The sequence below is a fragment of the Pantherophis guttatus genome, chromosome 8, assembly GCF_059756535.1.
Source record: "Pantherophis guttatus breed Tessera chromosome 8, ASM5975653v1, whole genome shotgun sequence".
Taxonomy (NCBI): domain Eukaryota; kingdom Metazoa; phylum Chordata; class Lepidosauria; order Squamata; family Colubridae; genus Pantherophis; species Pantherophis guttatus.
In genome coordinates this window covers 44,990,752-45,013,284 of record NC_142070.1, presented here as the reverse complement: position 1 = coordinate 45,013,284, position 22,533 = coordinate 44,990,752, and the positions used below count along the sequence as shown (strand labels likewise).

General features: G+C 39.2%; 1 protein-coding gene across 2 annotated transcripts in view; it reads left to right on the top strand.

Annotated features, from left to right (window-relative positions):
* STOX2 (storkhead box 2) overlaps positions 1-22,533 on the top strand; it is a 165,760-nt gene that overhangs the window by 18,434 nt on the left and 124,793 nt on the right. Inside the window, exon 2 of one of the 2 annotated variants that reach the window (XM_034442803.2) lies at positions 343-454. The exons of the other annotated variant lie outside the window; for it this stretch is intronic. The gene's annotated coding sequence lies outside the window, so the exon portion shown is untranslated. The remainder of the gene's footprint in view (positions 1-342; positions 455-22,533) is intronic. 2 annotated transcript variants of the gene reach the window in all.

Sequence of the window (22,533 nt, the reverse complement as noted above, 5' to 3'; positions counted from 1 at the left end):
AAAAAAACAAATTTGTGTATGTATTTGGCTATAGAAAATAGTAGTCTCTGTGCTTTATATTGTCATTAAACTAAATAAGTAATAAAAAATAATGTTCAATATCTGAACAGCTTCTATGAGAACAATTACAGTAGTGTATATATCTAATATAATGTGCCTCATCAAAAATACTTGTGCTATTCAAAAAAAGTACTCTGTTATTGCATTAATCTTCAGGAAATAGTAAGAAATAATAAATAGTAGGACTAAGGTTACCTAAGTGGTCCTCTTTATTCATGGATACTCTGCTTACCTCAACAACAAGTTGCCCAACCTTTTTTCTTCTTCATCCTAATCTTTTAGTTGGAGTGCAGATAAAGATTGCTCAGAACTTTGGAATAATCCTCACTCATCTCTGATGGTCGAAGGCTGGGAAGAAAATGCCTGCCAGAATATAGTGGTCAACTTGCTTTAAGTAAGTGAAAATCTGGAGTTTACTTTCTTCTCCCAGTTGGCCCTTGGGACAACTGTGACTGCTATCTACAGTTTGGCTAAGGCATATACACATTGGTCATTAATCTGTATGCCAAAATAAATCACATTTACCACATTTCAAATTCAGCTTCTAAGATTATGGCGTATATAACCAGAGCTCTGGTATGAGCAAATTTGGCTTTTATCAGATTTCTGCTAATTGCAAGAACTGGCAAAATAGTTTTAGGAAAAAAATCCTTGAGGATATATTATTTTCTGCATCTTACATACTTTTGTTATGAGCTTAACCCTTAAGGAATTTTTTTTGTAACTTTATTATAATTACTCTCTTTTCTTTGAAAAGGCTCTGATTTCTTGTGGTAACACATTTTTCTCATTGAACCAGGGATACTCTGACAGAAGAACCATGGTGATGCTCGTTCTCTGTACAACATCATTTCCCCTTTTTTTAGAAATAAAAAAAACCTAGGATCATAGAAACAAAAAATGCTAATATTTTCAGTCTGAGATTAGCCTAGCCTGTCATAGTGCAGATCAACTATAAACTGTATTTTTAATCCTTAATTATATTTCAAGTACATTTTTGCTGCCTTAATTCAGCTATTCTTTTGCCCTTGCCTGCTCCTTCAGAATTCTTGGGTGTTCTTTTCCTGTAAGCCATGTTTTGCAACTTCTCACTTATCTTTTATAGTTGGCAGCATGATTGACTGCAAAGTATCCCTATTAATTTCAGTCATGTTAATACTTGGCTGGTATCTATGGCATCTAACAGCATTTTGCCATCTCTTTTCTTATTTTGATAAGATTTCTGTGCAGAACAACCCTTTCTTCTGAAATTGTGAATTTTTAGAATTTAGGGTTTTTGCAGATTTAAAACATAGAAGTTGATAAGTTTATGGAGTTTTTAGTGTATGGATATAGAGAGTAGGAAGGGAGAGCTATCTGGTCCCAGCCTATATTTATTAGTAAAGGTATTGTACCTTTTCAATTTACCTAATTTCATCTTTGTTACTTTTCTGCAAACTTGTGAGGACTGAAAGTCTTTTTGGAGAGTTTCCCCCTTATTTGAATCATTGTTACCAGCTATTATACTTTTTCAATTTCTGTAGTGTTGCTGTATTTTCAATTTTTATAATATTTATTATTATTTTATAATATATATACCGTATTTTCCGCGTATAAGACGACTGGGCGTATAAGATGACCCCCGACTTTTCCTGTTAAAATATAGGGTTTGGGCTATACTCGCCGTATAAGACTACTCCTCTTCCAATGCACACCAAATAAAAATTAAAAAACATCAGATTTGATTTCAATATGGTAATTTTAATTCAAATGCTTATGACTTAGCAGAAAAACTGTCACTTATAAACATAAGGCTGTTTGTCATCAAACATGTAAACATAAAACAGTGCAATTGGATTAAACTTTTCCTAATTCACTCTAAAGTGAGAGCTGCCATGCTGTTTGTTTTCTAAACTGTCAACCAAACTGGAACTGATGATGATAGGAGGAAGATAACAAACAATAGAGAGAGAACAAGTGCTGGGCAAGTCCCTGGTACTTTACACACACACAACATAACACAACTGGTTTACCCACAATGTAAAAGCAGCTGTGCTAGATCTAAAATGCTCACACAGCCACAAAAAGCCCAAAAAACCAACTTTCACACTTTACACACACAAAATTCCACATACAACTTTGTGAGATTTTGTGTGTTTGTGTAGTTAGAGTGAAACACTACAGAAACACACTAAATCTCAGAAAACTGCACAAATATTTTATTTTATTTTATTTTATTTTTATTTTTATATGAAAGCAGCTAAATTTAAAACTTCCTAAACTTTAAATGGCTAGGTCTAAAAAAAGAACAACTAAAAAAAACCCCAATTAACTATTTTTTTAAAGCTCCCAAAGGGGAAAAAAACTTAGCCAATAGAACAGGGGTCTCCAACCTTGGCAACTTTAAGACTTGTAGACTTCAACTCCCAGAATTCCTCAGCCAGCTTTGCTTTGCTGGCTGAGGAATTCTGGGAGTTGAAGTCCACAACTCCCTGCCTGCTTGATTGCAGGCAGGGAGATTCAGTTGCTTGCTGATACAATGGATTGCAGGCAAGTGAAGCAAGGCAAGCGTTGCGACTAGCAGCTAAGGTAAGCAAGCTGGGGAGGGGGGATTTTAAATGGCTTTTTTTAAAAAAATGATTTTAAATGGCTCTGACGATCCAAGCTGAGTTGCCTGATTAGCAGGCAACTCAGCTGGGATGGTCAGAGCTTGGCTCGTCAGAGTCATTTAAGGCTGGTTAGAGCCTTTCGGGCTGGTCTGCCTGGTTACAGGAGAATGACACCTGGCGTATAAGACGAGCTCCGACTTTTGAGAAGATTTTCATATGTTAAAAAGTTGTCTTATACGCCGGAAAATACGGTAATATATTAATTAATTTTGTGTGTGTGTGTGGGTTTGCTTTCTATTGCATTTCTTTATATGAACCACTGAGTCATTTTTTTTACTGTGGCAGCATGTAAATATGTGAAATAAATAATCAGACAAATAAATTGACCGACTGCTTGTGCTTTAGGTATCACACAATCCTCTTTATTTTTATTTTTTTATTCCTTTGCTGCTGTTCCTTTTTTTCAGGAGTTTCAGTAATGTCAGGTCCTTTGATCTGAGCTCAACTTCCTGGCCACTTTGTAGCTACTTTTATGCAGTTCGTTGAGCAATAATATGAAGTGTTTTACTACTGCTTCCTTCTGAAAGTGGCTTTTTTTCTCCCTGACAACCCAATCTAATCTGATGCTCTTCAGACTTGGCCCAACCCTACTTGACTTCCAAGCCCAAGTATGCTTGACCAGATGCTAACACTACCTGAGATTCCCAGGAATTCAGTTCTTGTGAGAGAATATTAGCAAAATATGTAATCTTACATTGCTTATCTATGTTTTGATATTTCTAATGCTTGCACTTAATGTTTTATTTATTTCTATTATACACTGATAAAATAGAATATTGAAGAATAATCCTGAGGGATTGCTTGAAGGATACACACAGCCTTCAAATATCTCTCACTATGTAGATCTTGAAGTGCTAAAATCAAATTTTGGTGGTAATCAATACATCCTTTGAATAGTTAAGGCGTATTTACTTTTCATGACTATATAAATATCAGTCTAGCCCTTACAAGCATAAGCTGCTGGGCCTGAGTGTACTTTAAGTTGATTTGGTTGAATGGTTATGTATTTATTTCAGTGAGAATGTTTGTAGAGTCAAAATGTATGTATTCAATTGAATGGGCGTGGGAACCATGTAATGTCTATTTAAAAACATGCTGCCTAGGAGGTGTCATGTGGGTGGGTCCAAACAATAGTAAATTCATGTTTGTTCATGTGGGCAGTGGTACCTACTGAATGATCTTTGTCTCATTACATCAGTCTATCCCACTAATGGCAGGGAAGTATATTGCAGACCCTGCTGGCCAAAGAATTCCAACTGGTGGGTTCCAGGAAGAGAGCCTTCTCTGCAGTTTTCCTTGCCTTGTGGAACACTCCCCCCCCCGAGGTGAGGCACCCTCCCCCCACTCTCCTGACCTCCAGGAAAGGCGTAAAAAATGGCTCTGCTGCCTTGCTTGGGACACACAGAGGAGCACACAGCCACAGAGCTGGTTAGTGCCCTGAAGCTTTCCCCCCTGCCTTTTAATTACTTTTAATAAATCTTGTTTCTTTAATTTTTTTATACTGTTATAATGCTTTTAATATTTTACTATACCCTGCCCGATGATCATCATCATCATCACTGCAAATGGTTATTAAAGAAAAGCTACTAGTATTAGATTCAATGGTTGATCAGAGGGCCAGAAGAGAACTTCTCCTGCAGTTGCTAACAGCCTCCTGGGGCAGGTCAATAAAGGTAGTGTTGGGCATGAATTTGGAGATGTCAGGACCAATTGTTCATGGAAATCAAAAGAGATTTTTACTTCTAGTCTCAGCTTGTTTGGACTTGAGCTGGATAAGGCCTGGTTAGTATTTGATTGGCAGACCTCTGAGGATTATCAGGCTTGTGGAAGAAGCTTGGAAGTTGAGAAAATACCCCATTGTAGGCAAATAATGTTCTTTTCATTGCTCAGAAAAATACATGAAAAATCCAATCATCAGGAATCAATCTGACTTGGCAGAGATTTTACTGATTTGTCACAAAAATGAAATACAACATTATGCTGTTGATACTGTGCTAAAAGCATCAGCTTGTCTTTTCTTCTTTTTCTGACCACAATAAATTTTCTGCAAATGTATAATCATAGATAAAGCAACCGAAATAAATTTGATCAGAATACTTAAAAATTGTTCTTGTATTGGAAAAAAAATATTAAAAAGTACAATCTTGTAGTCAAATAACATTTACACTGCTGGTGATTTCAATTAATTCATTGGCTACGCACAAACCCCAGATGTGTGGTTAAGTTTCATGTACTGCAGATGCAACCAAAAAGAGCATGTGTGCCTTTGATAAGCTACTGAAATGTCATACAGGTAATTCTCATTTAGCAGTTGCCTTGTAGAATGACTCTGGCCATGACACTGATGAAAAAGTAACATGGTGGCCAGTGCCTGGGTTTTCTCAGCAGCTTACTTGCTTTCTCTCTCAATCACACGTTGGCCATGACCATGGCTGAGGATGCATTGTCCGAGGCCCGACCTGTTTATTTCTCTTCCCCCTCTCACAGAATGGAAGATTGCCTAAGCAAACTATATCTTACTGAACTCCTTTTCTCTGTAGGTAGCATGTCTCAGAAAGTGCTAACCACAAGTTAACAAGCTGAACTCTGTGAACGTAATTAGTTGATTTAAAATTCTCCTTAGCTAGTTTGCATGGGTGCCTGATGCTGACAAGACCCTAAGCAGTTGCGCACTGAAGGCCTTGTTTGCTTCTCAAGTAGCTTAGGGGTGAGAGCTTGCTAGCACATTCCTTTTGATGTGTATTCCCCATTGTGTGACTGCTTATTCTCTTGTAATCTCTTCTTTTTCTTCAAGAATATGAATACAAACATTAATTCTGTTCTTACTAATTATCCCAGTGTTGGGATAAACATTCCAAAGAGTAGGGAGTGGTGAAAAAAGGCAATAAGCTTTCCCCTTTTACTCATCTTCCTCATGAATCAAGTTCTGGAAGCTCATGGTCTGGTGCTTTTTCACTTAACAGTGACTTAATGACCACATTGCTGGTGCCAATTGCAGTTGCTAAATGAGGTTACATGTATTGAGTCCTATGGATTTCATACCAAAATATATCATTAAAAAGAGAAGCCAAACCGTATGAGTTATGCTTTAGTTTCATATTATTTCATATCGAGGGGATTGAAAAGTTGAGAAATGTAAAATTTTAAGATCAAAGAAATCATGTTCATGGTTTTAAAATATCACTGATATATAAAAATCAAACATGGATTTTTCCAAAGATAATTTAAACAATTAATAAAGATTTCATCTTTCTACTTTCAGATTAATCACAAATCTATCTAGAATGAGTCATCAGAAATTGGTGACAGTATTGATTGATGCTTAATATTTTATCGGTTACTCTTAGTCTATTTTCTTTATTTGGTTTTGCTTTTTCTGTTAGTAATGACACAATCTCTCCTAAAAATGTGCTGTTGAGAGGGGGTCTAGGACAAGTGGCACCTGCCATATTGCCACGCTCACTTCTCAATGGGCCCCTCATCCCAGCCAGCCTCCCCCCCAGCATTTATACTTGGCTGGCCTTCCGCTGCCCTCCTCCCCCAGCAGTGGTCCACCAGTGCTCCTGCCCCAGCCTTTTCTCCTGGACAATTCATTGCATGGGACATTTAAATACACATTCCTGGTGGGTCAATGGGGCTGGCAATGGCCTTGGGTGCTGGGTCGGGAGGCAGGAGGCACTGCAGTTGCTGGGCAGGACCAATCTATGATCTGCAGATGGCTTGTGGTTGGGGATGATGGTGTTATAGTTAAGCAATATTTGGAGAGCCACAGATTTCTATCTCAGAAAGCAGCTTTGTCCAACCTGTTGTCTTCAGTGGGCACCGTTTATAAGCTGCACTGGTCAAACTTTCATTTTGAAGGATGTAAATGTTAAAAAATAAAAATAAGAATGTTTGTTGGATTAGAAATAATGAGGAACTAAGTAGTTGGAGAAAGTAGCCACAGATACTTTGATCAGAAGTGCTTTGGACACGCAATAATGATCGCAATAAAGATAGATAATGATAATGATAGACTAAAGGATAGTCCCTCCTTGTGAAGTGGGGTCATGGGGTGCAGATGGGTGTGCTGGTTACGTACCTGGCTCCCTGCCACGTGACGGCAGCCCTGCCCGAGCTGCTCAACGTTATAGCCGCGGTGGCGGTTGACACCCCCAGGCTTATGGTCATGGGGGATTTTAACCTGCCATCCGTCGGTGAGGCGTCTGAGGTGGCTCGGGAGTTCATGGCTTCCATGACGGCTATGGACCTGACCCAGTTAGTTCATGGCCCTACTCACACGGGGGGAAACACGCTAGACCTGGTTTTTGTCTCTGGTCAGTGGTTGAGTGATCTTGAGATAGGGGATATAGTGATCGAGCCCTTGTCATGGTCAGATCACTCCCTCCTTCGCTTTGACCTTTGAACCACCGCACCCCGCCGCAGGGAGGCGGAACCATTGAGGTGGTACCGCCCCAGGCGCCTGATGGATCCTGATAGGTTCCAGACGGAGCTTGGGCCATTTCCTGAGGCTCTGGCACACGGCTCGACTGAGGAGCTGGTGGCCGCCTGGGATAGGGCGGCTGCTGGAGCTTTGGATCGGGTCGTGCCTTTGCGGCCTCTGACCCGGCGTCGATCTCGCCTGGCTCCTTGGTTCACTGAGGAGCTGAGGGAGATGAAGCGCCGGAAAAGACGCCTGGAGAGTGGTTGGAGGGCCAGCCATTCTGAATCTGACCGAACACTGGTAAGGTCTCATACTAAGACCTACCTGGTGGCGATAAAAGTGGCGAAGTATAACTATTTTGCCACTCTTATTGCGTCATCAGATAATCGCCCGGCCGCCCTGTTTAGGGTGACCCGCTCCCTGCTCCACCAGGAAGCGCGGGAGGACCCCTTGGAGGGTAGAGCCGAGGATTTTGTACAGTATCTGTATGACAAAATCGCTCAGATTCGGGAACATCTGGACTCTGACTGGGTAGATTCAGCGGGGAGGACGGAGGCAGGTCTTGTGAGTATTATCTGGGAAGAGTTTGATTCTGTGACGCCCGAAGACGTGGACAGGATACTGGGCAGACTGAGCGCAGCCACATGTTTACTGGACCTGTGTCCCTCCTGGTTGGTGCTGGCCTCGCGGGAGGTTACACGAGGCTGGCTCCAGGGGATTATAAATGCTTCCTTGAGTGAGGGTGTCTTCCCTGCTGCCTTGAAAGAGGCGGTGGTGAGGCCTCTCCTCAAGAAACCTTCCCTGGACCCGGCAGTGTTGGCAAATTATCGTCCAGTCTCCAACCTTCGCTTCGTTGCGAAGGTTGTTGAGAGTGTGGTAGTGCGACAGCTCCCCCAGTACCTGGATGAATCGTCGTATCTGGATCCGTTCCAGTCGGGCTTCAGGCCTGGGTACAGCACGGAAACGGCATTGGTCGCATTGGTTAATGATCTCTGGAGGGCTCGGGACAGGGGTTGTTCCTCTGTCCTGGTCCTATTAGACCTCTCAGCGGCTTTTGATACCATCGACCATGGTTTCATGCTGCACCGGCTAGAGGAGTTAGGGGTGGGGGGCACCGTCCTACGGTGGTTCTCCTCCTTTCTCTCTGACCGGTCGCAGTCTGTGTTGACAGGGGGGCAGAGGTCGACCCCAAGGCCCCTTGTATGTGGGGTGCCACAAGGGTCGGTCCTCTCGCCCCTTCTGTTCAACATTTATGTGAAGCCGCTGGGTGAGATCATCCGTGGTTTCGGGGTGAAGTACCACCAGTACGCTGATGATACTCAGCTGTACATCTCCACCCCGGACCACCCCAATGATGCCCTTGAAGTGATGTCCCGGTGCCTGGAGGCCGTGCGGATCTGGATGGGGAGAAACAGACTCAGGCTCAACCCATCCAAGACCGAGTGGCTGTGGTTTCCGACATCCCGATATAGTCAGTTGGTGCCATCACTGACTATTGGGGGCGAGTCACTGGCCCCCACGGAGAGGGTTCGCAACTTGGGTGTCGTCCTGGACTCACGGCTGTCTTTAGAAGAGCACATGACGGCCGTGGCCAGGGGGACTTTTTATCAGGTCCGCCTGATTCGCCAGTTGCGTCCCTTTCTGGATCGGGACTCGTTAAATACGGTCACTCATGCTCTCGTTACTTCCCGCTTGGACTACTGCAATGCTCTCTACATGGGGCTCCCCTTGAGGAGCACCCGGAGGCTCCAGCTGGTCCAGAATGCGGCCGCGCGGGTGGTTATGGGAGCGACGTGGTGCTCCCATGTGACCCCCCTCCTGCGCGAGCTGCACTGGCTCCCAGTGGTCTTCCGGGTGCGCTTCAAGGTTTTGGTTACCACCTTTGGAGCGCTCCATGGCATCGGACCGGGGTATCTACGAGACCGCCTTCTGCTACCAATAGCCTCTCACCGACCAGTACGCTCCCATAGAGAGGGGCTCCTCAGGGTGCCGTCGGCCAAACAGTGTCGACTGGCGGCCCCCAGGGGGAGAGCCTTCTCTGTGGGGGCACCTACCATCTGGAACGAGCTCCCCCCAGAGATACGGAAGATCCCGGACCTGCGCACGTTTCGCCGTGCTCTCAAAACTTTTCTATTTCAGCAAGCTGGCCTGGCCTAACTCCCATCTTTTAAATTTTTAAATTTTTTAATTCGTGATTTTACAAATTGGGTGTTTTAATCTGTGTTTCGGCCGAATATTTAATAATTTTAAGGGATTTTTTAATATTTGTATTATCTGTATTTTATCTTGGCTGTTCACCGCCCTGAGTCCTTCGGGAGTAGGGCGGTATAGAAATTTGATTAATAAATAAATAATAAATAAATAAATAGTGCTCTAATGAGCTTTTTATTACTTGCTAACCTTTTGATAAACTTAAAATGTTTTATGATTCTTTACTTCACATCCATGTTCATTAAAAATATGTATTTTCTCCCAGCTACAAAATGGCTAAAAGAAAAGAATGTCCCACTTCTAAAGGTCCATTCTAGCTCATGTACTGTGTGGGTGTTGAAATGTGGTGACTCACTTACTGGCTACTTAATTAAGGTTACTGAGGAGAGAGAGAGAAAATTCATGAGCAATAGCATTGCAAGTCTAGATGTGGTCTGCAAATATTGTTTTCCTGACTGAAAAGATATTGAATTTCAGTCTTACCATGGTTGCGTGTCTGCCTCAACTTCTGGGAAGTCCATAATAACTCTTAGAGAACTTTCTTTTCAACACATAGTTTCTGTGATATTGTTTCTATGTTCTCCGAATTTTAATTGCTTTATGTAACTTGTGTTACATGCCAATGATAATTTTAGGAAAATCCCAAAATATGTATCTTTTCTTCATGCTACATCATTATAAAAACTCAGAATTTCCAAATCTGGGAATTGTCTGCCCACAAGCTCTTCATTTCTTGGGATTCAATTTCAATTAATTGTACCCCATCATTGCATCCAGGCATGGTTACAGGCTGGCATCTGATTTAGATGTTATGGATAAATAGAGATGTCAATTTCATAAGTGTGTTATCAAGCTCTCAGGAGATCATTTACTTTCAATTTTTCATGTAGATTCAGAACAAACCTTGGCATTATGGCTTCTCCAGCATAGTGGCCAGAGGCACAATTCTACATTCTAAAATTGTCCCTGCAAGTAGAAGTTATCTAGTGCTGCCAAATCACTGTGATGGTCCAAAATAAATTATATGGTTAATAGTATCAAAAGCTACAGAAGAATTAAGCAAGATCAGTAGGATTGTATTCCTTCTATAGGGCTGTAAGCATCTTGCTATAATCCTCATGCCCAATAGATTGAGAGTAATGTCATAGAAACTGGGGCAGATGGACTGGATACCTCAGTAAATATCAAAAATAATTTGAATGATTACAAACCATCTTTTCCTCAGTTTCATTAATCTAATAGCAGGTTTTTGAAGGTCTCAGGACTAGTTTTTTAGGAACAGTAATGAATGAATAGAAAAATAGCTATTCAAATGGACACACATTGACTCAAATGGATATTCAAACCAATTTGAATGTTAAAAAATATTCTGTGTGAAATAGAAACTAGAGTAATGAATATTTTTTTCAAAATATGTCACCTGTATGTTGTTATCATAACTGCACCTTCAACTTCTCCAAATACCAAAGCTGAAATTTATAGTTCTTGCATCTTTTAAAAATAATTGTAAAGCATTTATTTTTGGTGAACAAATTCAAGACCAATTCTGTTGTTTGCTCTTTTCATTGCTGTACATGGGTGAACTGCCAAACATATCAGTGAGGTTTGCACAAAGAAACTTAAATCTTCATCTCATCATTTCCATAATTGACTCTAGCATTCAGGTTTTGGTTACTGACCACAAAATGCCAATAGGTCGTTATGCCAGATGTTTTTAATGGGATGAGCAATTGCTTGGAAAGCCTGTGCCCACCCCAGGTGGAATACCCTGATCTGAAATAAAATTTGGTTATTTTATATAAGATATTTTAAAATAAGACTTTTTCATTCAAGTCAGTAGAACTAATCAGTTAAATCACAATACTGTTAATTACTTTGGATTACATTAGGCACTCCAGATCAGAGATTTATCTACAAAAATGGAGAAAACATGAAGAAAAACTTACTTTGATGTAGGAAACCAGAAGAAAGTGAACTTTTTGTAGTCAAATTAACATTTTGCCCTTGAGCCTCTTAAAATCTTTAAAAGGCATTTGACCTCTGCCAGCATTTGGCCTAGCTCAGTGAAAGGGCTTCAAAAAAAAAGTTTGACACTTGATGTGATTCTGTTTGGTGCAGAAAACATAACTGTAATTTTGACAACCAGGAAAGCTACTTATTATGCCATAGTCAAGGCAATAAAGTTAATGGAGGTGCGAGGATACTCTGTGTGTTGTAAAGATAGGACAACTTCACTTATTCTCATTGTTTCTATCCATGCTGCTGTAAGAGAAGTGCAGTTGTAGCCCTCTTCAGACATGGGGAGAAGTGAAACAGGGTGACCAGAAAACTGGTCCAGATCCTTTCTGATTTAGCAATGTTTCTGTCGAGGACAAGTAGGAATGTGTTACAAGCTTCCTTCATTGAATGGGAGCAGCAGTCCAGGATATGGTCTGCTGTTGTTCTCCAGAGCCTATTTTGATATGAGTTACATTTGTTCATATATGGCATGAATTAGAAGCCACTTTATGTTCATGGTTTAAAAGGTGAGTATAAATTTGAGAAAAAAAATCTGTGCACAAAATCTGAAGCATGGAAAACAGGTCTATCCTCTTTCGAGTAATACAAAAGTCTCAGAAGAAGAGGCTTTTAAAGAATAAAGTTAGAAGTTAGTGTTGGTGAAGTATAGAGTAAGCCTGGCTTGTGGGTGGGGATGGGTGTTGGTTGAAGAATAAATCAAAGTGGCTTCTTCCATCAAGCCTTAGGGAAGGATGGCTGTATATCCCAGCATGGATTAAAATATTTTTGTTTCATTTTGTCCTGTTGCTGTATAAGCAAAACAGAATGAAATATTTTTGTCTTTTGAAGGTTAGTTTCTCATTCTAATCTGATACGAAACACCACAGCAAACTAGATTAGACATTATGTATTGATCTGGCACAAGTAAATGGATTACAGAAGCTATTAACACTCCTTCTGTTAATTCTGAAGGAGGATAGATGGTGGAGCGAAGTTAAATGTTTGTGCAATCTATTTTACCATAGGGATCTGGACAATGTTGCTACATTAGTTTAGATAGGCTGCAATTTAATTTCTCCATAGTCCAGCTTCATGGGGCCAGTGCACTTTACAGTACTGCTGTCCATTTCTTTTTCAGAGAAAAAATTCTCCTTGCATGCTCAGTGCTATTTAAAAACCAAAAACAAAATGATGAAGCGATTAAGTCTCCTACTGATCTCTAGTCACAGAAAGAAAATCAGGATAACCTCTTTGAAGTTGTCAAACTGCTAAGCTGATGGTAAAACCATTCTGCACTAATCAAAACCTGTAACTTGAACATCTGTGCACATTGGATGAAAGAGTGTGCCATTATGAAAACTCCAGATATGAATGATAAGAAAAAGCATTGAGTCTGAAAATTTATAATATTTATGCTGTAACTAAACCCATGAAATACATTTCAGTATAAGGAGGAGCTTCTTCCTGTGTGGGCACAAAAGGTGATGGTTTTTAAGGTCTTGAACAGAGACCTCACCCTTTGAGCCTTTTATTCTCCCTTCCTAGTAGGTAATGTGACACCCTTTCACTTCTGCTGACTTTTTAACCTAGTGCACCAGCAAAAATTAATCTGTAACTTTCCTAATAGAAAGGCATCTCTGTTTGTCTTTACCTCTAACATTCCAAGAGCATGTATGATTTGCCGGGCGCGGCCAGATCTGAATGTAAAAAGCCAGACCTTCACTGGACTTGGGATTCATCCATCCTGTTTTAGCTCTATGATGCTTCTACCTGACTATTTCTTGATAGTCAGTAGAAATCCCAACCATGAGATTTGCTTTTTAAAAAAAAGTTAGATCAGAGTTTGTCAGCCTTTGCAATGTTACGATGTATGGGGACTTCAACTCCCAAAATTCCCCAGGCAGCATGAGAAACACTGGATTAGATCATGCACTAATATGACTATGGTATATTGAAAATCCAACTACATGGTCAAACGCTTTTTGTGCATCCAGAAAGATCAGCGCTATCTGTCTCTCTGGATGCACCTCATAATATTCTAAAACATCCATTACCATCTTTAAATTATTTTTTATTTGTCTTGTGGGCAAAAAACCGTTTTGATCCTGATGTATTTTGTTATGTAATAATTTTTTCATCCTATTGGCAATTATACTCATGAAGACTTTGTAATCGGTATTCAATAAAGAATTCAGCCTATAGTTTTTTATTAATGTGGTATCTGCCCCCTCTTTGGGTATTAGGGAAATATATGCTTCTTTCCACGTATTTGGTAGCTTTGCCTCCATTAAAGCTTTGTTGTATATTTCTAATAATATTCCATTTAATGATTCTCCAAATATTTTATAGAACTCCATTGGTAAGTAAGCAAGTAAACTGGCAATTTATGAAACAACAAATTAAAAGTATGAATTTTGGAGAGAGATTTACTAAAATGATAACACCAATATATCAGAACCAAAAAGCATGCGTCTTGGTGAATGGAGATCCAACAAAATTCTTTGGAATAAATAAAGGAGTAAGGCAGGGATGTCCACTGTCACCCCTACTTTTTATTCTAACTTTGGAAAACTTGTTAATTAGAATTAGGGCAAACAAAGAAATACAAGGATTAAAGATTAAGAGAGAGGATTACAAGGTCCAAGCTTTCACGGACGACCTTGTTTTCTTCATAGAAGACCCAATAGAAACAATCCCGAAATTAATAAAAGAGATTGAAAAATTTGGAAAGGTAGCGGGTCTAAAAATTAATAAAGAAAAGACAAAAATGATAACAAAAATATGACAACAAAACAAGTAGAGAAATTAGTAAAAGATTCTGGATTACAGGCAGTTAAAAAAGTAAAATATTTAGGAATAAATTTGACGGCTAGAACGGCAACAATAAAGGAAGATAATTATGACCCCTTAGTCGAGAAAATAAAAGAAGACTTAGATAAATGTGGGAAATTAAAATTGTCTCTGCTGGGGAGAATAGCAGCGATAAAATCAAACATACTTCCAAGACTCCTTTATTTATTCCAAACAATTCCAATAAAATTAGATAAGAATTTTTTTGATAACTTGGACAAAACAACTATAAAATTTGTGTGGGAGGGGAAAAAACCAAGAATAAAATTAAATATATTACAAGACGACAAAATTAGAGGCGGATTTGGGTTCCCGGCATGGGAAAAATACTATAAGGCTGCAAGCCTATTATAGATCAAAGAATGGATAACCTTGGATAATCAAAGACTATTAAATATGGAAGGACATGACTTAATGAAGGGATGGCATGCCTTTATATGGAGCTCAGGAAATAAAATATATAAACATTTCAATAACCACACTATTAGGAAATCTTTAATCAACACATGGCAACAAATCAAACACAAACACTATATGAAAATTCCCGGCTGGCTATCAACCATAGAAGCAATAACTCACCCCAACATATTAACAAAACAAAAAATCTGAAGATATACAGAAATAGTAGATGTTCAGGGGAAATTGAAAACTAGGGAAGAGCTCAAAGAATAAGGAATAGTAATAGACTGGTGGCCCTATTCACAAATAAAGGTAAGATACAGAAAGGACCAAGAGGAGGGAGGAATAGACTTAAAACAAAATTGATTGGACAAATTACTAGAATCTAAAGAAGGGAAATTAATTTCAAAAATTTATAAATATTTACTTGAATATGATTTGGCAGAAGAATTGGTCAAAGGGCAGATGATAGCGTGGGCGAGGAACATTGGGCACAGCATACAGTTGGAAGATTGAGAAAGAGCATGGGAAAACAACTATAGCATGACAAAATCGGTAGCTTATAAAGAAAATCACTATAAGATGTGGTACTGATGGTATCTGGCACCCGCAAGATTAGCAAAAATGTATCCAAACGTAAATCCGGCCTGCTGGAAATGCAAAAAAACACAGAGAACTTTTTACCATGCTTGGTGGCTTTGCCCAGAAATTTAAGAAATATTGGAACAAAATAAAAACATGGATATTAAAAATAACAGACCACGAAATTGAATTAAAACCCGAAGTCTTTTTATTAGGCATGATTAATAAGAATATTAGAAATGATATAAAATATTTACTACTCCACATTATTACGGCGGCTAGACTAGCGTTAGCACAACTCTGGAAAATAGATCGCTTGCCAACTGACCAGGAGCTAATACAAAAAATCTATATATGCGCAGAGATGGACAAACTAACTTTAGAGTTACAGGACAAGGAAGACTCAAAATACTTCACAATATGGAATAGATGGTACCAGTGGATAAACCAGAGGAGGGGGAATGGTTAAAGATGAAATTTAGAAGAAATCAACATAATTAAAAACAGCACTGTCAGATGGATAGAAAAGGAAATAAGTCACTGTGCGTATGTATATATGTATATATAATAATAGAAAGTAGTTAATAGATGAAGTTAAGTACTGTATATGTAATTTTTGTCTTTGATTAAAAGAAATTTGTATGTTTTTCTTATATTTGTTTTAAATGTTTTTTAACGAACAAAGTTTGTTTAAAAAGAAAAAGAAAAAAAAAAAGAAAATCCAACTACAATCTCAAAGCTGAGATGATATGGGGCATGTAGCATTCTCTTTTTTTTCAACTGCATTATCTTTTGGCTTCAATCAAAGTGGACTCATCCAGCCTCCACTGACTAAGACAGCTCCAAGTGTGGTAGACTAGATTTCCCAGTGTTTTTATCCCTCATGATTCTGGTTGGGAATCATAGATACTACACATATGACACATCTGGAACATCTGAGAAAGGAAGGGCAAGGATTAGCACTGCTAGTGTAGAAAAGAAGGCTTTGTAACCACATGGTGTCCTCCCACCGAGATTTCTCAAGAACTTGCCTACAACAAAGGTCAAGAAAAGGTAACAGAATTTTAATTAATAATGAAGCAAAGAATGCATATGGATTGAATGTATTAATTGTATAATTATATTTACATCTCCTACATGCTCTCCTTCGTGTTTACTTATGAAGTTATGATATTTATCAATTTACTTCTTTCATTTTCTATCTCACTTGATTCATCATGGTATCTTTTCCCCTGCTTTCATTTGTTGTGTGTATTAGAGAAGGATCTGTGATTTATGGCAAGCAAGCCACTGTAAAATCTATGGTTATGTAAAATATAATTTAGTCAGTGTTGTTAAAATTTTCTTTCTTGGTTGGCAATTTAAAAGAAATAGAAAATAGGGAAGACAGCGGTATTCATTAAAATTTGATTAGGAGAAAGTCTTTCTGTGTTCAAGTTCATCAAGAAGTCAGTAGAACGAAATGAAAAATGAATTAGCGGCTCCAAAGTGCTGCATTAGCTTTTTCCCAAGCTTTAAACATGAAAAAGACCAAACTCAGGAAGAAGCTGTATTTATGTCTATATGCAAATTTGGGCCACATTATAAGAGGAGAATATACCTTCTGTAATTATTCAAACAAAGGCTAGATGGCCTTTTGCTCAACTCCATAGTTTTAGACAAGGTATCTGTAAGGCTTGACTCGCATTAAATTTGGTCTCCAACTCTCTGCTTTTCTTCCTCTAAACCAGGGATGTCAAACTCAAGGCCCATGGGCTGGATCCGTCCCACGGGGTGCTTAGATCTGGCTTGCGGGAACACCGTGGAAACAGTGAAGGACTGGCCCGCGGTGGCTCTGCCAGCAAAAATGGAGCTCAGAAGGTCCATGAGTGGCACTCCTGAGCTCCATTTTAGCTGGCAGAGGGTTGTAGGAGGCCGTTGCAGCCAAAAACAGAGCTGGCAGAGCGCTCGGGCCACCACAGGTGTCCCCGACACAAGTGACATCAAGCTGGCCATGCCCATCCTGGCCCATCGAGGTCAAAGACAACCTTGATGCAGCCCTCAATGAAATCAAGTTTGACACCGCAGCTCTAGTCTAAACCATTGTACAGTTTGACTGAATTTGGTATCTCTTTGGTCTACAGCTAGTAAGCTAATAAATTAAATAAATGGACAAGGCATTATTTGGCTTGATGTCCACCCATTTCTTGGCAGACAAGAAGTTATATATTAGCTTTATTTGAATAACTTTGTATATTTAGATCAATTTTGAATTGTATGTCTAAAATTACTTAAAGCATAAAAAGCGTTTACTAGATTTATAAGGCTGCCTAGTGTCAAACAATGTGATTTTGCATGGCGTATAACAACAAAATTCAAAAGCCAGGTCTTAATGACTTTGCTAAAAGTGAGCAGAATTGGGGCCTGTCATATATTGGGGGTGAAAATCATTCCTGTCACAGTTTGTAAGAATCCTAAGGTAGCAAAATTTAAAAGAGGGAATCTGGAATATGCTTTCTAAGGGGAGGAGCATTTGTGATGGGCAGATGCCATTAAAAAGATTACTAGCCATATAAAACTTAAGGTGTTTTTTCGTAGACTCATAGGGCTGGAAGGGATCTTGGAGGTCTTCTAGTCCAACCTGTTGTCCAAGGCAGAAGTCTTTATATCATCCTGCACATATGATTGTCCAGTCTATTCTTGAAAATCTACAGCAATGGGGCACTCGCAACTCCAGGAGATTCCTCCTTATTTTCCAGTTGGGTTTCCCTTTGATGAGTTTCCATTCATTGCTTCTTGTCCTACCTTCAGATGTTGTGGAGAACAAATTGACCTGCCTTTCCTGTGTCAGCCCTTCAAATATTAAAAGATGGCTAATGGGTCTCCCATAAACCACCTTTATTAGGCTAAACATACCTAGTTCTCTTAGCCGTTCATCATACAATTTAGCATCCAGACTCCTTATCCTCTTTGTTGCTCTTCTCTGCACTCTTTCTAGGGTCTTGGCATTTATTTATTTATTTATTTTTGTATTGTGGTGACCAGAACTGGATGCGGTATTCCAAGTGTATAGAACGGTACTATTACTTCCTGTGATCTTGATACTATCCTTAAGTTGATGTAGTCTTGGACTGCAGTGGCTTTTTGGCAGCTGAAGCACACTGCTGACTCATACTTAAGTGGTGGTCCACTAGGACACTTAAATCCATTTCACAGGCACTACAGTTGAACCAGGTACTGCCTATTCTGTACCTATACATTTGGTTTTCCCTGTCTAAGTACAGGACCTTACTTTTCTCACCACTGAATTGTATCTTGTTGGTTAGGGCCCTAAGCTCAAGTCTGTCAAGATTCTTCTGAATCTTGAGTCTATCTTCCAAAGTGTTAGTAATGCCTCCAGCTTACTGTCATCTGCAAATTTGATGAGCACCCCTTCAGTCCCCTCATCTAGGTCACTTAAGAAGATATTGAAGACACTGAGCCCAAGACAGTATCCTACTGCCTGCTTCCCTCCACGTAGATGTTCTCTTACCAATTCCTTGCCTGTTTTGATCTGCTTTCGTGTTACATCTACCATAGTGCTGCTTTTGATACATTGGACTATTTTTCCCCTTTTGCATAAAGACAGATTCCAAAAGGAAATTAAGCAGTTCTGCTTTCTCCCTGTTGCCTGTCATTGTCTTGCCATCTTCTCCCATTAATGAACCGACCATGACTTTGATTTTTCTTCTTCTTTCTTGCCTATTGAACAATTCGTTGTTGTTACTTTTGGCATTTGTTGCAAGTCTTAGTTCATTCTGAGCCTAGCCTTCCATTCTTGCAGATTTGGGCTATTTGCTAGTGTACTGTTCTAGTTATATGAGCCTCTTTCAATTTTTTATGGAAAATTGTCATTTTTGTCAGTTTGTCAGAGTTCTTTGTGTAACCATGCTGGTTTCATCTGGACATTTTTATCCCCCTCCCCCTCTTCTTTGTGCCTTTATTATTTTGCTTTTCAGGGTATCCAAAGCATTCTGAACTGCTTTTCCCTCTAGGACTTCTGTCCATGGAATCTCAGTTTGCTGAAGTCAGCTCTCCTAAAGTCGAAAACACTATTCTGACTGTTCAGTTACCTGTGCCTGTATTATAGTGAATTCTAGTATGACATGGTCATTTCCCACCAAACTTCCTACAACTTTTACTTCCTCAACTATTTCATCCCTGTTATTAAGAATTAAGTCCAGAATAACTGGCCCTCTGATACCATTTTCTTTTGAATGACAAAGGTGTCAGCTAGGCACATCAGGAACCTGTTTGATGTCCGACTCCTGAGGAGTTTGTTACAGGAACCAATTTTAAAGTAGAAGCCCACAAATGTCTGTGTTATGTATATATTCAGCCAGGAAGTAAGACAGTCTTGGCAGCATAAATTTGTGTGTTCCTGAGGAAAGGGTGTAACTTCTCGTAACTGAAAGGAAAAGGTGTAAAATTGATAATTCCTGTAAGAGGAAATAACATGTTAAGTTCTAGTGGCAAACATTGACCTGTTTGGGATTTGGTCTTTCAACTGCTATAGACCTATGAGGTCAATTTTGTAAAGAACTTTTCTTTTTAATTTGAACCAAAGAGTTTAAATGAAAATGATTTAGAGCAGGGGTCCCCAACCCACGTCCATGGACCAGCACCAATTCACGGCATGCCAGAAACCGGGCCTCGCAAACAAGCGAAGCTCCATCTGCAGATGCAGGCAGCACACAAAACCACGCCTCCTCTGGTCCTCAAAAAACGTCTCTCCACGGAACCGGTCCCTGGTGCCAAAAGGTTGGGAGCTGCTGATATAGAGGGAGTATATTCTGAAATATTCAAATAACATTGCACAAAGGCAAAATGGGAATAACCTTGAAGAATAACAAAGATGTTAATGACATTCCTTAGCTTTCTAGCTGTCTTCTGTATCAAATAATTTTCAAATATGTTAAATTTGCAATTCAGAGACTAAGAGCAGAAATTTTCCACACCCAAGATTATTCTGTCTTTCACAGGGATGTCTGCAGGGTAGGGAGGTGGAACTTCAATCACATCATATCATAATATTGCTATATTGATTTTTTTTGACAATATTGTGTAAATGTTCTTAGCACCTTGCAACTTTTTTTACAGTTCAACTTCTTGCAGCCTAGGCGTCTTTTTCTTTGGGAAGAAACAGTGAGAATGAATAGCCCATCCTTTCAGTGAAAATTGCTTTTGCAAATTACAGTTTGCGCTTCTGTAATAAACGCTACCTTTCTTGGGTATTTTAAAATGCCTCACCTATGACTCATCTTCACCTTGATCTTTTTTGTCTCCCACTGGTTGGCGCCTAACAATTTAAATGATTAGGTCAATGTGCAAGCCCTCAGTTTTAAGGAAGAGCTTAATACTAAACAATAAATTCTTTATAAGCTTTATAAATGGCTTGCTTCGAATGCTTGGTTTTATCTTATTGTAATTGCACCATTGAACTACTTAAAATATTTCTTTCTTTGCCACTATTTTGAATAGTAATTGGAAAGTAAAGAATTGCATCTCCTATTTTTTTAAGGGTTTGTTAGGTATATGTCTGTTATATGAAGATATGTCTCCTCTGCTCTTCTTGTTTCTTTGGCTTAAGTTTGTGGACTGTTATTACAAAAGATGATACTGCCTTAAATTCAGCTCAAGATTAAAAAAAAATAATCAAATGTGCTAATGTATTCTCAGAACTCATTATATCCTGGCCTAATATCCAGTTGTGCTTGTTGTTTTGAATAGGGCTTGGAAAATTTCAGTGTGGTCTTATCTAGACCATCAATTCCCTTTTGTACAATCTTGTACAGTCTGGTAGAGGAGATAATTTTAAACCCTCCTGACAGATTTTCAGAAGCATTCCTCAGTAAAAGGTCATTCTGATTAACTGCAACTAATCAGGTAAATTTCGTGAACATGTCTTCCCCCATCTGGGGATTTCTTAGCACTTTAGAACTAGAACTTCTCCCTTTAATCCATCTACAGGAAAACTAGAATTAGAAAGCATCTTGGACCCCCCAACCCAAAACCTAGAAGTTCAGAATTAATACAACTTCTGTCAATCCAAAAATGACAGAGGTAGCTGGACAGTTGTGCATTTTTTCTTTCCAAAGCCAATTCTGTAGATATAAAGAGATTGGGATTAGTGCAGTCAGTCTAATTGGACTGGTTACTCATTATGTCCTTGAATAAGCCGTTGGGCTTTAACACATGTTCATTGTGAAGAAGAAAGAGAGAGAGGGAGGGGGAGAGAAACAGAGAGAGAGACAGAGATAGATATCACCTTAGTTCTCTTGCTAGGATATTCACAGAGAGGACTTCCTTTTTGTTACTTCTTCCATTTTAACTTTTCAGCAGGTGTCCTCAATTTTATTGAGGATGAGTGAAAGCCTGGGAAGACTGATTTTTGATTAGTGCAATCATAGTGCTCTGTTTATAATGTCCTGGATTTACTCAGCACCCTTAGTAGAATAATAAAGCTGCATTCTAATTTTCATCAGTTATACCTTTGCACTATTGTGATGCCACCCAGCATTCACAAGGATTAGTATAAAACACTTTTTACAATCTCAACTAGAAGCATGTGGGTTTTAGCACAGATGAAGTAGAAAAGTTCCTCCAAACCCTCCATAACTTTCATGGAGGAAGGACTGGAAACTCGGAAGTTTGTTCGTTTCCTCTTCCATACTTCTCAGCTGCTGCCCATGCTTGTATACACATGACATAGTCTTCCCTCTTTTTCTTCAACCACAATGTCCCTGCATGATGTATCTCCCCTTCCCTTCTTCTTTTCTACCGTCAGCCACTTCAGAACACTTTTGCTCAAATCACACACAGCTGAAGCTCACATGGAATACATATTTTGGTCAACTGTCCCAAGGTAGTTGTATGTTTAGAAATGTAGTAGATAATTCTGATGGCTAATTTGCAAATACATTAGGCTTTCAAGTTGCCTGTAACCTTTCAGTCAGATTGTCTACACAGCAACAAAGCTCATTTTGATGAATGTTTTGTAGAGTGTGTGTGGCTTCCCTATCTTTAAGCCAGAAAGGGAATAGATATAATACAAGCTATTCACAAGAAGCAAAAGACTTTTGTTGTAATAGATACCTCATACTGATTTAGCCTGGGGAGAGAAGGAAAAAAACCTGTGCCTAATGATCAAATAGATAATTTTTACATATATTAGCTATATTTCAAGTTTCCTTTAGGCCACAAATTATTGACGAAGGCTTGTGCCAGCCATAAAATGTCTTTGGAACTTGTTGCTGAAGTTACCTTCTTGCTGAATGTCAATATAATTTTTTCAGCTAATAATTTTTATTTAGCATCAGGTTGTGAACTACCTTTTTATTTCAT